Below are 10,269 nucleotides of genomic sequence, written 5' to 3'. Positions count from 1 at the left end.
TATTCACACACACAGGTTCAGGGGTCCCTTATTAGCCGGCTTTGAGCATGCAGAAGGACCCAGCCCAGGAGGATCCACTCCACAAAGGACGAGAAGCAGCCTGCTTTATTGCTGTTGGAAAGTGTGACAACACCAGTGTGGGGCACCAAGGAAGAACACAGTCTCCCCTACTGGTCCTTACAGGCTTCCGGAGTGGGTTGATCCTGGGTTATGAACTAGATGGCCTCTTGACCCTGGTTTCAGTAATAGCATGAAAGGAAACCCAAGAGGAACATAAAGGAAAATTCATTTTCATTTTCGCCCACCTGATTCCCCTCCAGGCTGACTAGCCCTCTTCTCAGGCCTTCTCACGCTTGTTTCCTGCCTGCTTTTCTGGAAGACAGCGAGATGCAGGCCCAGATGCTTCACGCTGGGGGAGTAGAAAGAGAGAGAAGGAGAGGCTGTCGGTCAGCAGGGCCGCCATGGCAGCCTCCTCGCCCCCTGAGAAAGCAGAAAATACCCAGCCAGGAGGCCGAAAGCAGGCTTCTCCAGGCTGTTGGTGAAGATAAGATTCTGTCTCACAGACTTTCAGGATGGGGCTCTGTGTGATCAGTGGGGCTATTGAGCAACACCCAGCATCAGGTTACAGCCAAGCAAGAGGAAGATGTTGGCATAGAAGCTCCCTTGCCTGATTTTGAAATCTTCAGGCTGTTCAGACTGCTGCTCTTGTCAGAAATGGACATCTGCCTGGCCCACGCATCTCCAGTTATCCTTTCAGACACAGGATCCTGTGCCCATTTGGCAAAGGCACAGACCTCAGGAGAAGCCTGTGGGCCCAATGAGTTTACAGAACAACTGGATCCGCAGAAAGGCCCCCCAGTCTGCTGTTGACAGGGGAAATCTCCATTTATGGAAGCGTAGCCATGGGTGGGCCAAATCCCAAGAGGCTCTGAGGACTCTCCTGGGGCAGCAGCAGGCCTTACAACCACCCTCTGTCCTCGCTCCCATTGTTTCCAATTCCTCGCCCCACTCAGAGGAAAAGCGGCCACAGGCCACAGCCCTGCCTGGCAGCTCCAAGGGAATAGGTAAACAAACAGAGAGAAGACAAACATCAACAAGAAAGAGTGTAACTTACAAAGCACATGTTTCCAGGGAGAAGAATCCAGAGAAAACATTAAATGGTTGTCTGGAGCCCCCACCCAAGATGATAAAGAAGTGCCCTCGTTAACCCTGGGGAAGCTGACACTCCACCCCCTTGATCTTCTTGTTCCAGCCCTGTGACCCCAGGAACCGTCTGCTGCGACTAGCACCCAGGAGCTCGTCTCTCTATTTCTCACCCCAGCGTCTCTCCTCTGGCCCCTTCATCTCACCTTCTTCCTTCCCACCCAGCACCCAGACCCTGCACTCAGGCAGGTGGGAGTTGGAGTCCTTGCTGGGTGACCGTGGGTGAGTCTCTTGACCACTGTGCTGTCCATGTGTGTCCTGCATGTCTGGGGAGTAATAACAGTGCTGGCCTCCTGGGGCTGTGGGGAGCGTTAAATGACAAAATGTGTGTGCTCTGCCCAGAGTAAGAGCAGGAAATTCTTTTATTATTAATCTCTTTTCTCTCTCCTCTTCCTCTCTTTTTTTTCTTTCCACAATCTTTCCTTCTTTTTCCTAAAGTTAAACCTTTCCAGGCTCAAACCTCCATCTCAGCTTCTGTTGTAAGCTGGGTGTGTCCCATTCACAGCAGTTTTGAGGTGCCGTGCGACACACTTCTGCAGCCCGGTGAGGCAGCTGACCCACACCGGCTTCCTAGCTCTGCTGATCTCTGGAGCAGCCTGCACTGCTCTCTTGGGCCCTGCCTCATGCACAGGAAAGGGGTCCTGGCAAAGTTCAGCTCATTGTCACTGGCAGCCCCATGCTGTGACTTGCAGTAACTCCTGCATTAGATGACGTTCACCGTGTCAGATACGGAAACAAGCGGCTCCTTTAGCTGCTGCCTTTGGAGGCCTGAGCAGCCTTCCTTTTTGACTTCTTCAGGCTCCTGGTGCAACAACATTGTGCCCACATCCTGTGACTGCCGTCTGGACCCATTTTGGTCCCACCGAAGTACCCAAGCAAGCATGAAGGGATTGAGGGGAGGAGGGCCTTAGGTCAACTCTAGAACTTCATAAATAAGAATCCAATCCCTCACTTTGGGGGCCATACCACAGTGTAACAGTCAGGCCTTGTAAATCCCCTCCAGTGCGAAGCAGTGTCCCAGGAAAGAGGGTGGTCATCCCCTCCCAGGTGCTGCAAGAAAGCATTGGCTCTGTAAGCAAACACTCGCCCGGCAGGTTTTATGCACCGAGAATGCTGCCTTCACCTTGAGGTCTCCTGACCACATGGCAATCTCCAGCCAGCTGGTGGGAGGCAGCCTGCCCCACTTTGGCTCCACTCCTATAGCAAGGGCCTCAGTGTTGATGGAGGTCACCAGAATTAGTCAGGGTTCTCCAGAGAAAAAGAACCAATAGGATGGATGGATGGATGGATAGATAGACAGATAGACAGATAGGTAGATAGATAGTATAGGGGAGGAAAAATAAGTTTCCTTCGATCCTTCTAAATTCTCAGCTGGAGTCCTGTAATAAAAGACAGATTAACAAGAGAAAAACGAACAAAAGTTTATTTATATATATTTCTCATATATACATGGGAGATACCCAGAGAAAAATAAGTCACTCTCAAAGAAATGGTTTAGAATTCGGGCTTAAATACCATCTTCAGCTAAATCAAAGAAAGAAGAGTGTGGGAGGCCAGTATGGGGTGACCAGGAAAAGTACAGTAACCAGAAGTAGGGCTCTTCTACAGACTTCAGTTGCTGCCCTCTCACTTGATGACAGTCTCCAGCAATTTAGCCATCACTCCTTCAGGTGCAGAGAAGCTGACACCCTCACAAAGGGAGAGTTCCTTTTTAAATGTAAATTTCCCTTACAGAAGAGTAACTTCTACTCTGTTTTCAGAGCTTGTCTTGTGTCTGCTGTTTCTCAAAATAACCCTTGTCAAAGAGGCATACTTTGGGTGGCATGTTCTGGTCTCCTCCGATAGGCAGAGATTTATTATAAGGAGGTGGCTCATGAGATTATGGAGGCTGACAAGTCTCAAGATCTGCAGGCTGAGTTGGCAAGCAGGAGACACAGAAGACCTAGGGGTGTGGTTCCAGTCAGAAGACCGGTATGCTCAAGACCCAGTAAGAGCCAATGTTTCAAGTCTATAGTCAAGAAAAAAGCTGAAGGCCCAGTTTGGAGGCAGTTAGGCCAGAAAGGATTTTCTCTCATTTGGGGGAAAGTCAGCCTTTTCATTCTGTTCAAGTCTTCAACTGATTGGATGAGCCCCACTCATGTTAGGGAGGGCAGTCTGCTTTACTCAGTCTACAGATTCAAATGTCAGTCTCATCCAAAACATTCTCACAGAAACACCTGGAAAATATTTGACCAAATATCTGGGCACCCCTTTGCCCAGTCAAGTTGAAACATAAAATTAACATCACATACCCTTTTCCTGAGCTTCTAGAGCATATTTCTCTAAAAAGCGTGCTGCATGGGCCTGGTCTTGAGAAATACTCCACCAAAAAAGAGAAGGAAAGAGTGGGGGGTGGGGGAGAGAGAGAGAGAGAGAAAGGGACTCTCAGTGGTCAAATTCATTTAGAAAATATGGTAAAATATATTCCCCTCTACCCCCCCCCCCCCCCCCCCCCCACCTCTTGGAGAGCCTTAGAGTGTACTAGCAGATAAAGAGAATTGAGAAGTTAGGGCAACTGTTTAACAGTGCCTGACCCAGTAGCTCCCAGAACAATGGAACACAGTTTGGGAAACACTGCTCCAAGAATGGTTTTGAGACCTGGCTGGACATCCACATCACATGGGAAGCTTTTTAAATGCCAGCTCCCACACTCTGACTGGAGTGGGCTGGAAATCCATGTTCTTGAAAGCTCCCTGGCCTCTTCTTCTGTGTCCTATGTGTGGGCTGAGGCTGGGAATCACTGCCATTCACCTAGGCATGTCCAGGGAAGGCAGGCCACTGCCAGTGAGACAGAACTCCCCTCTCCTTGGCCTGCCTCCCTGCTTTGGTAAAGGCCGCATCAAGGTTGCCCCTTCTTGGAGTCATCCCCTGTTTTCCTCCTAAGGCAATCTGAGAGGGCTCTTTGCTTACTTTTAGAACTTGTTCTAAGCCACAGGGAAGCAGCAGGATTGAGAAGACCAATACATAAAAAGGCCAGGGCACATATCCAAGGTGTCACACCCAGTGACGGGTCTAAGTCCTCCCCTGACCCTCCAGGTCCCGCCCAGCCCCTCAAGCTCCTTTCTGTCCTGGGCACCAAATTGCATTTCATTGTCTCACACACTAGATTGTTTGACACCTCTGCACCCGCCCTCACTATTCCCTGTGCTGCTCCTCTGCTTAACACCCACCTTTCTTTACCTGGATAATTCTCTCTCCAAAATGCAGCCCAGGCATTGCCTTCAGGAAATTTTCCCAAATACCAAGTTGGGCCCCGTGCTCCTCCTCTGTGCTCCCATAATACCACTACAAAATTCCATCTTAGCATTTATTGCATATGTGATGAAATGATGTGTTTGTGAGTCCATACCTTTCCCAACCCCAACCCCAGCCCCAGCCCCAATCCCACCGACCTCTACTTAAAAATTGAGTGTGTGTGTATGCAAAATCTGAGGTCTCATTTCATGAACATTTTGGCTAAAAACTGATGTCATTTCTTAGTCTAATTGCTCACCTCTCCCTAATCCTAAGTGGCACTTGCTGAACTCCCACAAATTCATGATTTCTGAACAACTCACTGTCCTCTCCTCCCTTTCGTGAGGCGTTAAAACACCTCCACTAGGCCTTAAGTTCTTTAAGATCAGAGAGTGTGTTTGATTCATCTTTGAACCCCCAGAACCTAAATATTACAGGCTTCCAATAAATGTCGGTGGAAATGTACTGAACTGTTGATAAACTCTTGGGAAACAGATTTTTTAATGCGATTTGTTTATGCGGTCTTCATGGTTTCGTATCCAGAATCCTAAGACGATGAGTTTCTTTCTTTGCCAGACTTCCATATTAAAGACTCAGAGATCTCTAACCCTTCACAAGGGGGAGGAAAGGACAGCAAGTTGTCTGGAAATCATGAATTTGCAGGAGCTCAGCAAGTGCCACTTAGGAATTAGGGACAGGCAGGGCAGTTGGATTAAGAAATGACGCTAGTTTTTACCCACAATCTCCATGAAATGAAACTTTATATTTTGCCAAAATAAATAAATAAATGAAATTTTTTAAAAATTTAAAGAAGAAAAGCTTTCCCCTGTGAATTAAATCTATTTTCTTTGCTTGCTTAATGCTCTTGTTTTTATGTGGAACGTGGATATTGGAAACATGATCAATTGCATCAGTCAGGGCCCAACAGGACACCAACAGCACTTGTGAGAAGATTAACTGAGGACAGGTTAGTGGAGAGACCATTTATAAAGGAGAGATGGGGCTAAGGGAAACCAGGAAGGGATGGCGAGGCACCCAGACACTAGCAACCCTGGGAAGCATTACACTCCTAGGCCTGATAGGATAACCAGAATCTGGGAAGAACAGATGGGGGGGGGAGGGGTGTGGCTCAACAGGGGCTGTGCCTCAGGTAGAAGAATGCAGCCACACATAGCCTGTGGCCCAGAAGGGAGCTGGGAGGATAAAGACCTGACCTCAGACTCCTCCAGCCTTCCAGTCTCTTGTGGGGACTTCTTGGCAAACCCAACCAGAGGTCAGAGGACAAAGGAGACTGTGGATGCAAATCCTCAGCTTCCTGGGGCACAGAGCATGGTGGAAAGGGAGGAAAATCCATCTGAAGGGGCAACTGAAGAATATCCAGTGCATCAGTTGTTGATTTAAAAATAAAGTCACATTCTTTTATTTAATGTCTAAATCACAGCAACTCTGAGCCCCTTCTGCCCCCAAGTTAGTCTTTTCTCCCTACCCCCTGAAGAGGGTACCTGTGCCCAACTTCTACTAGTAGTGCACAAGTTCCAAGCCCTTGCCTGCCATTGGCTTTTGGCAGGATCTGTGATATTAACTTATATCTGTTGTTTTTAAATCCTAGGTCACATGAGTTAAGAGAGGATAACTTTAGAGATGCTGGGAACTTCCTCGCCTGATCTACCAAAGTCACAGGTCTGGCTGTCTTCTAAAGTAAAACTACCTCCCATCCCTCTCCCAGGTCATGAGTATAATATACTAGATTTCTGGAGCTCTTTTGAAAAAAGAGCTGCTTCTGGGTTATTACACTGGACATTAAATTAGGAAACATTTCTTTATCAGAGGATGACGATGTATCAGATGTCTAGGTTCTATGTGAATTAAATATAAGGGAGATAAGGAGGTGTGTAAGTAAACCAAAAAATTGATTCTAAGTCGTGGGGAAATTTTTTACTTTCAAAATTTCAAAATTTGACTGTTTTGGAGACAGTTTGGGTCATTTCTTAATCTGAATGGCATTGCCTATCCTTAAATAGAAATGGTTTTGTGATTGTGTAAACTTTAGATCCGGATTATCCACTAATCATCTATTATTACTAATCCTGGCTTGGACTAAAATATCACATGCTATTGTAATAAACTTGTGAAATTTACTGGCAACTTCCAGGCACCGCCAGAGTAGGGTAAATACACTCCTGGAAACACTTGATATGCCAAAAATTATAATTCTTATAGGCTTATTACCAACACTTCAAGCCTAGAGCCCAGAATCCTGATTTTAAGAATTCTGGTTGTATAGTCACTGGTGACAATTCTCAGAACTACTTTGGCTGACTTGGGAGTGTGTGTCAATCAACTTCCACCTCTTTTGCCTCCAAAAGGGTGTGGTAAAATTCTGTTTAATCAGTATTCATAGGCAAAATGCCTTTTAGAGTGTTTCCCCCAGAATAGAGGGAGGTGGCGAGGAGATCCTGGGTACTTCTGACATCACCTAGTGCTGGTCAGAAACTCTTTGGGTGTGAAACATTGGGGGATTGTTTCAGAATGTTTTTGGTTACGAGTAACTGAAAATCTCAAGTCAAAAAGCCTTACACAACAAGGAAAATTTTACATAGCAAAAAGTCCTGCCATGCATGGTTCCCAGGTCAGCAACATCATCAAGAACCCAGCTTCTCTCCATTTACCTGCTTTATCATCCTTAGTGCAAATCTACTGGAGTGTCCTCAGGCTATTAACTCATGGTTATTGAATGACAGCCACTGCTGTAAGTGTCACATGAACACACAAAAATGTCAAATAAAAGATATGACCTTGTGTCTCTTTTTAGGCAGGAACGAATCTTTCTCAGAACCCTCCAGAAGACTCCTCTCCACTCCTATTGGCCAGAATTGCATTACATGTTCAGGCTGAATCTATTACTAGCAAGAGGAAGAGTTGCTCACATTGGCTTAACGTCATCAAGACCCACGCTCTGGAAGCTGGGGTTGGTCCCATCTCTCCTGGATGCACAGGGGCCTCTCTGAGGAGGAGATAGTGACTGGAATTGAGGTTTGGTTAGGAAGGAATGTGGGCTCCTTGCCCCTGGGGGAGGCAACCTAACAGTGCCTGCTGTAGGAACCTACCCACATACTTGAGAAAGTCTGGCAAGCTTGGAGACCCTGGTAGGACAGAAGATGATGGACAAACCAATAAGCTCAGGGCAGGATGTCTTTTCAAGGATGCCGACTTCTGGTCCTCATTGTCCACACAGGTGAGGGGAGCTCTGTTCTGGGAAACCGGATGGAGAATGGACAAAGGCTAACCTAGTGAATGTCCTTTCAGTATACACTTGCAAATGTAAAATAATTTTATATTTTTATCTGTATAAATATCAAAGTGTAGATCTAGAATAGAGTTAAAAGATGGAGGAGATTGAATTCTCAATGTCAAGCACTCAGGTACTCTCTAGCTGTGCTGTACACTTTCCCAGGTTTCTCGGGAGTGGTCTTCTAGATACTGACTCATTAGACAACTATGTGTCAGAACACTTTTACCAGTTCTTAATCAGGAACATGTGGTCCCTGTACCCATAAGGAGGCCAAGAGCTTTCAAGTGAAGTTTTCACATCATCATAAACTGTCTACAGGTGAAAGGATGTATTTACCTTTCTGGGTCACACCCGGTCCTGGCTGGAAGACTGTTATTTCATGAAGTCTAGACATATTATTCTCCCCAAGCACACACCTGCACACCGTGTGACTCAACCACCACAGAGCCAGCACACAGCCACCTGGCCTCTCACACCACCCGGCTCTTTGAGTGACTCACAACCTCTTTTTACCCATTCTTGTCCCTTCTATCACCTGAGACAGGACTTCTGGACCTTATGTTGAAGTTTTAGGAGTGAGTTTTTATAATATTTAGGTACAAGCTAGTAATTTGCCAGGAATACAGCTTACTGAGACAAATGAGTGATCTCTCCAGTCAAATTGCCAGTCCTTTCCTTAGTAAAGGCAACATTTCCTCATCCCAGGGGCTACTGGATGGGCTCAAGGGGACAGATAGCAAATTCTACCTCAAAAGGGTGAAAAATGAAACATCTTAGCTGCATCCAAAGTCACCAGTGGGGGACACGATTGTTAATTGGAGGCCCTACTGATGTCATTTGTTAAACAGATAAACGTGTCCACCAATAGTAAGTGACCCGTCCACTGGTAGGTAAGACAAGGTCTGTTGGGTCAAAATCCTACTTGTGGCAGGCTACTCTTCCTTCAAGGCCCTGACGGTCCTATCCTTCTACAAAAATTTCTTCCTGGGGCCCGACCGGGGGCATAGTGGTCAAGTTTGCATCCACTGCTTTGGCAGCCCAGGGTTCGCAGGTTCAGATTCTGGGCGCAGACCTATACACTGCTCATCAAGCTATGCTGTGGCAGCATCCCACATACAAAATAGGGGAGGATTGGCACAGATGTTAGCTCAGCGATAATCTTCCTCAAGCAAAAAGAGGAAGATTGGGAACAGATGTTATCTCAGGGCCAATCTTCCTCACCAAAAAAAACCCCAGAAAAATATCCCACAAAATTTCTTCCTACTCTCTCAGGGAGGCAGCACCATATAGAAGTCAAGGGCTCTAAGCTAGAGTTTCTGTGTTCAGATCCTGGTTCTGCCACTTACCTGCTGTGGGATCTTAGGCAAGTTATTTCATGTCTCCATGCACATGTCCTCATCTCCAAAATGATATAATAAGAGTGTCTAGTTCATATGCATGTTATGACTGTTCCGTGTAAAGTAATTGGTATACAGCAAGTGCTCAATAAATGTTAGCTATTATTATTTTTTAAATGTTTATGCCCTTTAATTCAGAAATTCTGCTTCTAGGAATTCATTCTAAGAAAGTGCTCATGGATTTATATAAAAATCCATTCCTTCAGCATTTTTTATAATGTAAAAAACTACGTACAGTCTAAGTATCTGAGAATAGGAAATTGGTTGAATAAATTATAATTTATCCATAAAGTGAAACACTATTCAATAATTAGATATTAACATATCTCTAGATATGACATGGAATGATGTTCAGGAAACATGCTTAATAAGTGATAGAAATAAACTAAGATGCATAGTAAGTGCAGTGTTTATAAAAAGTGTGAGCATCTATGTATGCAAGAAAAAGGGTATACCAAGATATTAATAGTGATTAGGATTTTAGGCTATTTTTTTCTTATCCATACTTTTAATTTTCCTATATTTATAATAATCCATGTAAAAATTCAAGGAATCCCAAACCATCTTCTATTATTCATGTCCTGAACTTGGGTGACTGACCTGAATCTGGGTTCCTGCTCAGGGAACTAGAGCAATGCTCTTCCAAGTGTGGGTCCCTGGTCAAGGGCAGCTCATCATTGGGTGGGCTCAGTGACCCATGAGGTGTGAGTCTAATGGAGAGAGTGAACGTCAGGCAGAGCAGCTCTTTTGGGATCTAGACAAGGGAGTGGGGATGGGGTGGGCAGCCTGGCAGGCGAGGAGAACAAATCAGGACCCCGGAGATGAGCCAGAGACACTACAAGAGAGGGAAACTGTAGGGGAAAAAGAAAGGGGGAGGTTCGTAGTGTTGCCTTTGGCTCCTGATGGCTTGCTGGTTCTTGGACCAATTTTAGTCCACAGGTGTCCTTAAGATCCACTCCAGTTTCTGAGAGTGTTTCGGAGTGAGTCTCTCCATCTCACAGCAAAAACAACTGAGCAGCCGGTCCTCTTGGCGTTGTCTTCTCAAATGGGCTGTGGCTTTCTTTAGGGCATGCAGCATGCCTTCCACATCCTGCACAGGCAGCT

The 10,269-nt window shown here is 45.9% G+C and overlaps 1 long non-coding RNA gene across 2 annotated transcripts; it reads left to right on the top strand.

The window, feature by feature from the left end:
• The first annotated feature begins 1,082 nt into the window (after window positions 1-1,082).
• LOC111773582 (uncharacterized) lies at window positions 1,083-9,282 on the top strand. Of its 2 annotated transcripts, XR_002808202.2 has the most exons (4): window positions 1,122-1,425; window positions 5,391-5,443; window positions 6,086-6,156; window positions 7,289-9,282. It is a non-coding gene; the product is annotated as an uncharacterized lncRNA (long non-coding RNA). The 2 variants fall into 2 exon arrangements; XR_002808201.2 differs by lacking the exon at window positions 5,391-5,443 and having other exon boundaries at window positions 1,083-1,425.
• The last annotated feature ends 987 nt before the right edge of the window (window positions 9,283-10,269 follow it).

This window comes from Equus caballus, chromosome 5 (assembly GCF_041296265.1).
Source record: "Equus caballus isolate H_3958 breed thoroughbred chromosome 5, TB-T2T, whole genome shotgun sequence".
Taxonomy (NCBI): Eukaryota; Metazoa; Chordata; class Mammalia; order Perissodactyla; family Equidae; genus Equus; species Equus caballus.
This window is presented reverse-complemented; position numbering and strand designations above follow the sequence as displayed.